A 14217-nucleotide genomic window follows, 5' to 3' on the forward strand; every position below is an offset into this window, starting at 1 on the left:
AAAACTCCAAACCCTAAAATCAAAACCCTAAACCATTTAAACCTTAAAGTCAAAATGCTAAATCCCAAATCCTAAAATCGAAACCTTAAAATCCTCCAAGCCCTAAAACTAAAACCTTAAAATCGAAACCCTAAAATCCAGAAACCCTAAAATCAAACTTTTAAACCCTTAAAACCCTAAACACAATACCATAAACCTTCAAAACCTCAAAATTTGAAAACCCTAAAATCCAAAACTCCAAAATCACAAAATGCTAACTTTTAAAACTCAAATCCATTCCAAATTTTAAGGATACATATGAAAGTCTCACTTGAAATAATTTGTTCTCGAATGCCACCTTGACGATGGGGTATTTAAGAAATTTTATTTCATTAAGTTTTTCATATGAGTCCTTAATTTGCATTGATAATGGAATCGAAATAAAAAATATAATAATAAAATAGGATCTTAAATATAAATAGTCGTACCTAAGCTCTACCTAGATGTTGGAGAGTCAAGGTGGTCTCATTATATTTAAGAATCCATTTTCAAGATTGCATTCATAATCACGCATAACATCTATTAACACATCTATTTGTTGTTGATTGCTCTCAATTTGCATGTTTATGCCTTTAATTATTGTTTGTTGTTTGATAATACCATCGCTAGAATTTTTGTATAACAAAAAATGTGTTTAATTTAAAAATGTAAAATAAAACAAAATTCACATTTCAAAGAAAATAATTCTTGGTATTTTGCTTAGATGTTGGAGAGTTACTAACAATGATCTTTCATAAAAAGTATTATTTTTATTTTAAGAAATATTGTGTTAAATCTTAAGTAAAAATATTTATTTTAAATTTTGTCTAGATGTTGGAGAATTTTAAAATAATTCTTTAACTTAGAGATTTTCTCAATATTTTTAAATAAGGAGGTTTAGCAAAATTATTTTTTTAAATGAAGGAAAATAGTATTAAATTTCAAATTAAAATCATTTCATCCAACATCGAAAATAGTGCATGATTAATTGGCATTAATTTATAGGTGCTGTAGAGGTGTTAATCTTTCCTCATACATAACCAACCTCGGACCCAACCTAATTTTTGCAGACTAAAATTTATTTTTTTGATAAACTTTAAATCATTTTTTTATAGTTTTATAAAAAAAATAAACTTTTGGGTGACCAATCACACCCTAAAAAAGATTGGTGACAATTCCTCTAATTTTTTTTTATTTTAAAATTTTTTACATCTGGTGATATCAAAACTGTTATGACACTTATTATCTTTAGAATTCATTAATTTGATTGAATAAGAAATATATTGACTCAATTTTGAATTCATATCAATCAAGTACTTAAGATCTGAAATATTTTTTTAATTTATTTTTTTCATGTATGATATTGAGCTATAAAATAAAAATAACTTTTTTATATTTTATATTTTTTACTTTATTTGTTTTAAGATTCAAACTCATGTTAAAAAAGTACAAACCAATTTAAATTTTTATTTTTCTTCGAGCAAACACTTAATTATATATCATGGCAAATCAAACTAATCTTGACTAGTTAGTGTTTGGAATCAATATAGCTTAACAAGATTCCAAATCGAAAAGTCAAATGGATCCTTGACTATTGGAAAGGTGTTTTAAAGATTTGAAATGCAAAACATTAGAAAATGTATTTGTATATGAATTTAATAAAACAATTGGTATATGATTGTGTAAAAAAAAGATATTCCAAAAAATAGAGAAAACATAATCAAATGGTAGTGTTGGATTCATCATTTTTGAATCGAAAATATTGACTTAAAAAGATATAATTTTGTGATATATTTTTAAATTGTAAGTTATAACTTTATCATATATTAATTATTTAAAAAAAGTATTAGTTAATATATTAATTTCAAAGTTAAAAATATTAAGATTAATTTTATTTTTATTAAAATTAATTCAAATATAAAGTAACACTCAAGTTGTTTGTTAATCAATTAATATTATATTTATGATAATAATTTTATTTTTTAAAATATTGTTAAAATGAATATTAACATTATTAAAATTTATATAAAATATAAAAAAATAAAATTTATTTATATTAACTTAAAAAATAAGCAGGCAACACCATGCAAGATTATTTTAATAAAAAAATAATAAGTGTACCAAAAAAATCTATCTCACATTAATTATTATCCTAATTTCCTTAAGTTATAACAAAATTTTATTAAAATATTTTTTATAAAGAGATTTTATTAAAAAAAAAAGAGATTGTACTAACAATCTAAAGATTATTATCAAACATAAGCAAAATTGAGGAAAGAACCAAAAAAAAAAAAGTGAAAAACAAAAAATGGAGAAAAATCAAGAGAAATAAATAAATTAAAAAGAGTGAGAAGAAACGGTCTTGTGTTTGTAAGAATGGCAACGGAGGAGAAGCTCCTCCTTTTCTTTGACAGATCTCTTTCTGTTTCTTTGTAAAAATGACACCCTCACTACCTAAAAATATAACCATCAAATTGAATTGGTCCATCCTGACGTGTACGAGCCAGTTCTTAGATCCAACAATGAACAGATTAAGAATATCTGATGTTTCAGAAATACCGTTGGTAAATGCAACCATATCTCAAGAAAGGGCTGCCCCTGATGAAAGAGTATCTGAATGACTTTGGACTCTGCACCCAGTAGATAACTTTTTTACCTTGTGTTATTTGCAGTGGAAAACTTTTTCCCTTTTATATTGCATTAGATAAGTAAATAGTGTTTATTAGTTATTCTTCACAGCTGATAGGATTCTTCCTTTCTCAGTTGTTTATGTGGTGAGAATGGATAGTCATCTTAAGTTCTATGAGGATACAAGAAACTTAGCTAGAATGTCTGATATTCTTGCTGTTTATGCATGGGTTGATCCTGCAACTGGTTATTGTCAGGGTTTTAGCCTTCTACTCATAACATGTTTTGCTGAACCTTTCTCTTATTGAATTGCTATTTATCTGGTGCAAAGCTGTGAAAGTTTCAACTTCAAGTTTTTAGTTTTAAACTTCTAATACAAACTGTATTGGTTGGATTTTGATCGTAGATATGAGACCTGCTGTCTCGTTTTATTGTTCTCTTTGAGGATAATGCAGATGCATTCTGGTGCTTTGGGATGCTTAGGTATTTTAAACTTGGTGAATATGTTGATCGTGGTCATTTATGTTTTTTTCCACTTGCTTCTGCTTTTCCACTGGCCTCCAGCTTGAAAATTTTCTGATGAAGGGGCCAACTTAAGTGAAGTAGTTGCAAGCTTTGTGGCATATTTTGGAACACACAGACAGGGAAATTTTTTCACATTTATCAAATATAGATGCTGAAAGCCTTCATTTTGCATTTCCAATGCTACTGGTTCTATTTTGCCTAGAGTTATCATTCAATAAGGTTCTTCTTATGAGGGAGGTCCGTGCCTTTAGTCTCATGTAATGCTGTCAAGCTGTTGCAATCTATGGTACTACTCTATTTTGATATATCTAGGAAACAATGAAGTAAGCATTGTGTTAAAATTTGAATTGGCATATAGTCACCACTTGAGCATAAAGCCAAAGATTTTGATGCCTATTTAGAGTATTCCATGTTGCTAGCATCTTCTTTATTGCACACTTGATTGGAACCCCATATTTATGGAGTTTTTGTCCTTTTCTTCTTTGTCTTTTTTTTTTTCTTTTCAGCCTTGCCTTTTTCACGGCCTCTGCATGCTGTGATCAGTCAAGGTTGTCTCACCCTAGATAAATCCAACTTAGGGTGCTGATGGTTTTTATAGATGCAAATCCAGAAATCTATTTGCATGAATTTAAACCTTGTATTATTTCCAACTGGCAACTTTGAGTACTGCATCCATGAGGGTGCTTTTAAAGGATAAAGTTAAATGAACAGGCCCTTAGAGATTATTTAAAATTCCTATAACAGATTTCCCTTTGCTCTGTCAAGTAACAGAGATCATTGTGAAGCTATTTATATAGGGAATAATACTAGTTATTATCAGTTTGCATTTTAATTGAATCTCAATCTTGACTTGCTCCACCTTATTTTAGTGTGAAGTTCAAGTTTTTCAATGTAAGAGGTGCAGTTAATGGGCATGGTTTCTTAAAATGGAATGCTAGCCTATTAGGGACGACTAGATAAGAAATTTGAAAAGACCTCAAGAACTGCTCGTAAAAAGGATGAATTGTATTTGCTTCATTTATTCTTTCGATTTCTTTCCTTTTTTTTTTTTTGTTTGAGAATGGCACTAACAATATCAACCTCAATGTAGATGATGTGGGCAGCTGATTTTGAAGAATCTGTCACGTGCAATTTAGAGGAGATCTGTCTAGAAGCATTAATTATACAACTTCCTAGAGATTCTGGGGCAGAAATCAGTGAAGAAAACCATGAAAATGGAAACGATGGTGTAAAGGATGGCCTACAACTGAAACATTCATTGTCCGAGAATGCTGGAATTAAAGAGGAATAACTTATCACTTTTGTTGTTTGATACAGAATCTTTGCCTAGAAATGATCACCTCCAAATATGTAGTGTCGCCTCACTAGAGTTGGCATCGGGGCGGAGCGGGTCGGATTTTTGCTTTCCCTGCCTCCGACTCGAAGCTTTAGTGCTTTTACCCGATACTCGACCCGTCCCCGTTCAGAAGTTTTAGTGGAAAAACCCAACCCCGACCCGTTACAAATATTATTTACCATAATAAAACCCGACTCGACCCGAATTCAGTTTATTACCAATTTAAATTTTCACATGAAACAACATTTGTAACATACAAACATATTTAGACCATGGAGCATAATTTAACGTGGATTTACAGTCAAATTCTAACTATAAAAATAGTCAAATTTAAATTTTCAAATGCTGTAACAGGCAAACACATTTAGACCATGAAACATAATTTAATATGAATTTATAGTCAAATTCTAACTATAAAAATAGGCTGCAATTAAAGATACAAGTATATATTCATCCAATTACAAGAGGCATCAAGTAAACACCTACAAGACCTCACAACAGCTTCTAGTTCAAACACAACAGCTTCCAGCTCAATCACAACAGCTTTCAGCTCAAAAAATGTTGTCACTAAGGCACTTCTAGAAATATTAATATCTGATAAAAGTTTTCCATCCAATCTTCTAAAGAACACCTTCTCTATAATAAACTAACCATTTTGAGAATATTATTATTAAAAATGTTGTATTATTCTTAAAAAATATGGAAATAAATGAAGCTCATCTTAAACATTATCAAAAGGAGAATGCACACCATTTATTGTCTACAAAATAACATAAATGCATGATCAGTTTTTAGATTACCAATAAATAATGAGAAAAAAGCTAAAGCAATAATGCTGGATGTGATATACTATACAATATTCACCTAGTTCATCGGTATGACCAATAGCAATAGAAATGTCATGTACCTTTTGTCCAAATCACAATAAATCATTTTATCATCACTAAGCTCCATATCCTCATTCTCCTCTAACCACACTAGTCCTATAAAATAAAACAATAAGATGAATAAATAAATCTCATAAAATAATATATTTAAAAACAATAACATAAAAAATGAATTAGTCAAAAAGGATAATATTATTTACCAAATTAGTTATCTTTTCCTCAATCTCACTCTCATCAATATCTTCATAGAAAGACTTTTCTTCTAATGAAATTGACCCTACAAATGAAATAATAAAATATTAACAAATAATATATAACAACAAAATATAATAACTAACAATATGTTAAAATAAAAAATAAAATTGCATAATATGCATTACTGTACCTTCTTTTTCAGCCCATAACCAATTTTGACAATATGTTAAAGCTTCTATAGTTGATGGATAAAATCTATTGCATTGCGCACTCACCAACCTCCCTCAAGTACTAAAAGTAGACTCTGAAGCAATAGTAGAAACTGGTATGGCATAAATATCTTTAACAATAAGTTGTAAGATCGAAAATTGAGGTCCAGTTAGTTTCCACCAATTCAATATATCAAAATTCCCTTTTCTTGGTATGACTTCTTCATCAAGTAACGATCTAACTTTGATTTTACTTTTGATTTCTTTTTCTTTTTCCTTGAAACAAAATCATCATAGTCTCCCAAATTGCCCAATTCAGTAGCACCAAGACAATCTAAAAATGAAAAGCTTGAAATATAAGATCCTTCTTCTTTTTTCAAAGTCAATTTCTCCTCATACTCCTTAAGCAAATCCCGACATATTTGCACAATCCTTTCAATTTTAAATTCAGCATTTTCTCCATAAATATTTTCAAAGTAATACTCCAACAACTTTGTTTTGTACCTTGGATCTAAAATTATGGCAACACCCATAATACTATGCACATCATTCCAATATTTTTCAAATTTGCCTAACATGCTCACAACCATACATGAAATAATTCTATTGGAATGCATAATCCATTCATTCAATGCCAATATGATTTTGCGAATATTAGGAAAATAAAGATTTGCAATAGCATATTTTGTGTCAAAAAACCCTTCAATGATATCATAAAACAATTTCAACTTCTCACAAACCTCAGTTGCAATGATCCAATCATTTTTAGTTGGCAAATATTTATATAAAGGATCACCATGTAATTGCACACAACGAGGAAAAATCTCTTTATAAAACAAAGCTGTTCGAAGCATCAAGTAAGTAGAGTTCCATCGTGTTTTGACATCAACACATAACTTTTTTAAAGTTAGAATACGCAATTGATGTGCTACCTCTTCAAAATTTTCCCATCTCTTTGGTGTAGCACCCCAAAAAAAGACACTATCATGAATTCTTTCAATTTCATCTCCAATCATACTCAATCCATCTTTCACAATCAAATACAAGATGTGTGCACAACAACGCATATGAAAAAAAGCCTCATTAAGCAAAAGTGCATCACAACCAATTCTATCAATTAACAACTCAATAACACCATCATTCACACTACAATTATCCACTATAATAGATGAAAGTTTTCTATCAATATTCTAATCTAAGAAACATTTCATCAAACTTGAAGCAATGACCTCTTTCGTATGTGGAGTTGGCATATATTCAAACCTAATTAAACAATCAATTATTTACACTAATTAATAATTAATTCAATAGTAATAATTACTTAATAAAAAATAAATACTATCAAAACAAGGTAATTTAATAAAATATACCCGATAATGCGTTTTTGTAAGTTTCATTGATTCTCGATGTAATAAGCAGTGATAGCCATGTATCCTCTTTTTTGGTGATCAGCAGTCCACATATCAGTTGTAATAGCAATTCTCCCTTCATTAGCTTCTAATTTGGATATTGTTTTTGCCTTTTCTTCTTTGAAAATCTTTAAAATATCATTCTTTATAGTATTCCAAGAAGGCATAGCAAACAAAAGTTGGAGACTGTAAGAATACTTTTTAAATTGCACATGATCAACCATTGATAAGGGATATTTGTGCATGATTATCATGTTGGCAAGCTCTCTCCTTGTGACATTTTGATTAAAGGAAAAGTTTTTGTGTTACTTTTCCACCTGCCTTCTTTTGATTTACTAACAGCACTTGTTGATGAATATCCATTTGAAATCGCTTGCTGCATCTCTCTGAATGCTCACGTAAATTACTTGTTCCATTCTTAGAAGCACCACCAAGTTTTTTCTTACAATAATTGCATATTGCCTTCCATTCATTATTGATCTTCTCTTTTTTAAAATGTTTCCATACTTCTTATTTTAGCTTACTTGAGTTATACCCAGTATCATTAACTTCAACACCATCGTTAGTCACACTTACTGATGGAGTTGTATTTTCATCAGATGTTGGAATAGAAGTTTGCTAAATTAGTGATTGATGTGAGGTAGAAGTAAAAGGTGTTGGGGAACACGAATTATCTCCTAAATTACACATTTTACCTTCATTCATAAAAAAGAAAAATTAAAGTTAATTCTACTAAAACAATTAAAAAAAAACTTAGAATCTAAGTAACAAAAAAATTAAAAAAGTTTATTCCATAAAAAAAAGTAAAAAATAATCCTACCATGTACAACTTAGCATGCACCTTTAGGTTGTTGACTTAGCATGCAACTTTAGCCAAATGAAGAGGCTAATTAACATATAAAACAAGTTAAAATATCTTCATTTTGTCTTCACTAATGTAGGAGAATCAAATTTCTACAAACAGGATATTTCTAAGAGGCATAAATGGTTTAGGATTGTATATTGATATATGTGCATGTAATGAATGAATTTTAAAGCTTAAGTGGCCTTGTAATGGCTCGTAACTAATGATGTAGGAAAATTAAGATAGTGTTAGTAGATATGAGGTCACCTGATCAAGAGGCCCTACACATTTCAATGATTTTGCTATCTAGGATAGGGAAAGAATTGGGATAAGCTGATAAGGGTAAATTTTTCAACCTTTCAGGTGCTTTATATTTAGGACATGTTCTTTTGAAATAGCTGGTTTCTATTGCATCTGATAATTCATGATTAAGAGACCCTACACATTTAAATGATTTTGCTATCTAGGATAGGGAAAGAATTGGGATAAGCTGATAAAGGTAAATTTTTCAGCCTTTCAGGTGCTTTATATTTAGGACATGTTCTTTTGAAATAGCTGGTTTCTATTGCATCTGATAATTCATGATTAATTTTTTGAGAGTACAAATTTATTGAGGAAATAAAAATTACATACTTGACAAAACTGACAGCCTTAATCCTTAGGACAGTCTCCCATTATGCTATCTAGCTAGACAAGTGAATCAAAGCTAGTAATGCAACTTAGAAATAAAATATAGTACTGAATTTCTTATATTATGGTCTCTATCAATTTTTTTTTATTCCCTTATGCTATGCTACATATTCTCACCTTTTTTTTTTCATTTAGTTACCAAGCAAGCTTAGTGTGAAGCCCCTCCTGATATGATATACAAAGATAAGTTCTTAATTCAAAGCACGGTTGTCCTAGTAGAAGCAACCAATGAAGACATTATGTCTGCCACAGTAAGTGATTTTTTTACTTTTCTTGTGCTTAATTAATAATAATAGTAAGTGACTTTTGCTCATTGTTTTGTTTGACAGTTTGTCAAAGATAGTGGAAGATATATTGAAGAGAACAAGCTTAAATAAATTGCAAAAGAGCCAGTATTCAATGAATCAAGGAATAGATTATGATGTTTCAATTGCAAAAGAGCCAATATTCAATAAAGTTGGGATTATTGCACCACTACAGATGGTTAGATCTACTTTGTCTATTTTTTTAGCCCTTAAAGTCAAGTTATACATATATGTACTTGTATGTGTGATTGGATTATCTTTTAAAGGAAAATATATATTCTTTTTAATCTAAAAGTGAACTTAAAGAGATTTTTTGGTTGAATATGAGATTTAAACATATACTTCAAGTCCATTGACGAATTTTGTACCTAATACCTCTAAGAAAATTAATAAATTATCAATGTTCTCTTCACTGCATCAGGTTACCAAGGTTGAGGAGTCAAAGATGATAAAGCCTATAAAGGATATGGAATGGAAGCCAAGGAAGATATGTTATATGCGGAGGATTTAAACCCAATGAAGGATGTAAAGCTGAAGCTAAAGAATGATGTTAATAGGACTTAAAATTAATAAAAGACATTAAGCTGAAGAATGATGTTAATGTTAAGGACTTAAAATTAGCAAAAGATAGTGAGCTGAAGCTAAAGAATAATAATTTCAATAGCAAAGAGTCAAATGCAGAATCAAAGCCAGTTGAGGATATTCTTGATACTAAGGAATTGAAGTCAGTGAAGGAAAAAGAGTTCAATGCATTGAAGGATGGCGAGGTGAAAACATTGAAGACTATAGAGGAGATAAAGTTCGCTAAAGATGTGGAGGAAATGAAATCAAAACTAAATTACCTTGAATCTAAGCTAGCCGATGTAAGTTTATTTATATGACAAAGAATGATGCTTAATATTGATAGTTAAAAAATAAGGTTGAATTATATTTTACCATCATTAATTCACATCTGTTGTCATGTCGTACTATAAAGTTTCAGTAACACCATAGGTAATTTCCTTTTCAGGCTAAAGCTACCATTTCAAAATTGACAGAGGAGAAGAGGTTAAACACTTAAGAAAGGAAGATCTTACAAGAAGAACTAGTAAGTTTTCTGTCTATGCATTCTTCTTATAGGTCCTTGTTATATGTTCCATATCACGTGTTCAGTCATGGACAGTCCACATCAAGCGCCCTAAGACACTTGATAACAGAAGCAAGCTCAACAACCACACTTGCCTACAACACTTGTAAATAATTCTTAACAAATTCCCCTAGTTTCGACTTAAGAATTCTAATTTTTTCCAAGTAACCTATGATAGGTATCATGTTTTTAAGCACACTACAACCAAGCATTAAAGGGTATTCATTTGATATCATCAACAGTTAATCCAAGTCCCTGTAAAAACTTAACACGCTCGACATAACCTTAACAGTAAAGGGTAATTCTAGATTCTCTAATTCATCAAAGATTATTCATAAGGTTTTAAATGAAAATGAAGAGATTGATTTATCGGTAAAAAAAAATTTGATACTTGTAAATAAAATCTATAAAGGATATGACTTTGGCTTACCTCAAAACTGTTGTCTGCTGGTACTAATGGAGATTACTTAAAGGAAGGCTCAGTTGTAGCAATTTTTGTTTCTCAGAAGAAGAAAGGATCGCTCCTAGGTACAAATGGTGGGCTGGCTTGTCTGTCTTTCTATCTTGTTGACTTTTTTCTTTCTGGCTTGATGGCTTTTCTTGCTGAAACAGTGGAAAGATTCGAAGGAAGAAAGCTAAATAGATTAAAGCTAAATGGATGAAAAAAGGTGGGATGGCTGGAATTGGATAGGTGGATGAGAAATTTTAAAGAGATCGGAAGAGATGAGAAAGATGGGATGACTGGATGGATGAAAAACAAGAACACCGAAAGAAATTAAAACTCAAAAACCCTAAAAAAAAAATTACATATCTATATTAAGGGTATTTTAGTAAATATCTCGGGTCCGGTCGGGTTTCATATAAACCCGACCCTGACCTGAAACCGATATTTTAAAAAATAAACCCGATCCGACCCGACTCGAAACCTATTTAAAAAAAAAAAAAAAAAAAAACCCCGACCCTAAATGATCGGGTCGGGTCGGACCTAACTGTTTCGGGTTAATTTGCCGACCCTACGCCTCACCAACTAGGAAAGGAGATGATGATTTGCCTGTCTTTTGTGTGGCTGCTATTCTCATAATGAACCGTCAAAAAATCATCAGGGAAACCGGTCAATAGATGACACAATAAAGGTATGCCCATAAGTTATTAAGTTATACTGTTATCCCTCTCTGTCTCTACACAAACATTCACAGCTTTGAGTGTCCATTCTACTCACAACCCCTCCTAGTTTGGACTTCTAGGGTGTTTGGTTGCACCTACTTTCAATTATTTGAGCTGGCTAGCCAAGATCCCAGACCTTATTAAATTCACCTAAAATAGAAAATGTTTTTGTTAGGAGATGTACTTTTATAAGTTTGCCCTTTGTAAAAAGTTGAAGAGTATTATTTTCTTCCACCGGATAGAAAAAAACTTGGAAAACATTTTTGGTAATGAAAGGATGTTAGCAATTTTTATTCTTCTATGTATCAAACTTGTAAGAGTTTCAATTACTGTTTAGATGGGTAACAAGGCCCTACTTCTGCATTGCTGGCTTGACCTAAGTTTGATACAGTTTTGTAAATGAAACATAGGGGAGTTAACCTGGTATTGCTAGAATCAACCCTTATATTGGTATGATGATGATCAATGTGATGCCTTACCTTAGATTCAGTTTAATGCAGCTCTGCAAGTGAATTGTGAGAGAGTTCAACTGGAGTGCTTGATTCGTTTCCAAGTTGATTCCATACTAATTTTTTTAGAAACAATTTTTTTTTTTTTGTGCTTAAACAAAATTTAACCTCCCCAAGAACTCAGGTTTCGAGTGTAGTGAGTGCCTACTTTTCCTGGTTTATGGGTCTTTATATCTCCCTGTATGATAAGTTATTTTGCAAGGCTGTTTTCTTTCACTCTGTAACGAGTATGCCATTAATTCTTTTGCGTGATTAATGTTCTTGATGACAGAGATGGTGGAGTTGATATACCTGTACAACTCGATTGTTGGAGATGCTTGTTTTGATTTCAATAATTTTCTTTTGTATACTGATTGCAGATTTTCAATGATAAACTTATAACAATCCATGTCAAAAGATGCATAGGTGCTGCAATCAAACTCAGAGACAAATATTTTTACACGGTTAGTAATTATAATCTTTTCCTCTTATGGAATTATGAGTGAGAGGTGACGTGCAAATTTAACTCTTTTGTTCTACTTTGCCGTGAATACTTTTGTTTCTCTCTCTCTCTCTCTATCTATCTATCTAATAACAATGCAAAGGCATTGTCATATTAGAAACTCTAATACCGTTATGGAGTTTGAACATGTAAAAACGATACTGAATTGCCCATGTGACAATATGTGAGTTAATGCATGATACCTAAAACCTATGTCGAGGAGGAGTAGAAGACTAAAAGGAACAACATTGATAGGACCACACCTTTTACTTGGTTTACTGAGATATAGTCTTAAACAGGACACAGCGGTTTAACATGATACATATAACTGACTACAGTGGGAAAAGACATAGATTGTTGTTCTTGACAATGGTTCTCTTGACTGTAGTAATTAGGATTGCCTTGCATTACATAGTTTTTTGACAGAATTAATGCTCTTGTTTCAAATCATTTCTCCTTTTGAATGGATGGAATGAGAACATTAACATTGTTGAATTCGTGGCATGAATTGTCTGCGTGGCTGAGTTATGATTACCTAACTGGCATCTAAACTGTGTAAATTCATAGTATGTCAGTGGGCATGCATGACATCACAGCCTTCTCTGCTCTATTAAATGTTTCAACTTCATAATAACCTTTAGTATATCCAAAATTTTGTTTTAACCAACTAATCAAGAACAAAGGCCATTCAGCTCGGAATAGTGAGTAGTCTGCAGCACTTCCTGCCCACTTTCATGGCAAAAAGGCAACAGAACTTTGAGCCAATATTTAGTATCGGGGATTCCTAGTTTGGACATGGCATGAAAGTTTATGGTGGGTCTCTTATGATGGAGTATAAAGCAGAAATGCTTTTGCTGTTGTAAGATTCATCCTATTTTTTCACTCCATTATCTTCAAGTCCGTTCCAAGTTAACTACTGTCTGGGTTTTATTCCTCTCTACAGCAGTAGTAATATCTGATGCAAAAGAGTGTATAAAATTCATGTAGAAGAATTTTTGAGTTGAACAGACTCCGTATTTCATACGGGCACACTTTTTCCCCTATTCTTTGGGCTACACTTTTTCAGGTCAAATATAGTAATAGTAATTTTTTGGTTATGTAAATTAATATATAGTAATTTTATGTATTACTATCAAAATTTGGGTGAAATCTAGACCTAGTATTATGTAAAAGGATTGGTTTGCAGCATGGACTCATTGCACATTCCTGCAACACTAAAATTATTGAAAGATGAAAGTTTGTTTAAGGAAATCAAGATAAGCTGGTGATAAACGAAAGAAATAGTCAGAATAAAGTACATAATTAAAGTAGCTGTTAATTATAATTTCATTTTATCTCGTTTTGGTCAAACTTTGGAAAAGAATTTTATTAAATAGCTTTTTACCCAAAATTTTTGTAAAAATGTATATATGTGTGTGCATAAGTGCGTGTGTCTGTTCATAGGTTATTCTCAGATCATTTCCCTTTCATATTCTGTTTGAAGCTAAATATTAACTGGATGGTCTGTTCTTTCAGCAACCTTTAATATAAACTTGGAGTTTATATTGCTATGTACTGTCTCAACTTTAGTCCCAGCCCTAGTTCCTAATTTAACACCAAAAGAAATTTGACGCAAAATGAAGTAGGAGAAGAACAGAAAACAATAGAGGCTGAATTGTTGTAGAATTGGAGTTGGAACAAGAACAAGATCAATAAGTTTTGGGGTTGTAGAACCACTAATGAATCCGATTAAAACGCATTGGGCCTGCATAATGAGTCTAGAAGACTATATGTACCAAGATTATGGGAGCTTTTTATCCTGGCCCTTTGTTACAAATAAACATGATCTACCGTGAGTCCTTCAAATTCATTAAAAGGTTTCATGCTGAGTCACTGACCATTCAAATAAAAA

The 14217-nt window shown here is 31.2% G+C and overlaps 2 pseudogenes; both read left to right on the forward strand.

The window, feature by feature from the left end:
* Window positions 1-2482: 2482 nt before the first annotated feature.
* On the forward strand, window positions 2483-13167 carry LOC111279405 (uncharacterized; annotated as a pseudogene).
* LOC149510919 (vesicle-associated protein 2-2-like) lies at window positions 8837-10286 on the forward strand (annotated as a pseudogene).
* Window positions 13168-14217: the final 1050 nt, after the last annotated feature.

Source organism: Durio zibethinus, chromosome 27, assembly GCF_047325235.1.
Source record: "Durio zibethinus cultivar Kanyao isolate XHJ-2024 chromosome 27, ASM4732523v1, whole genome shotgun sequence".
In the NCBI taxonomy this organism is placed as follows: Eukaryota; Viridiplantae; Streptophyta; class Magnoliopsida; order Malvales; family Malvaceae; genus Durio; species Durio zibethinus.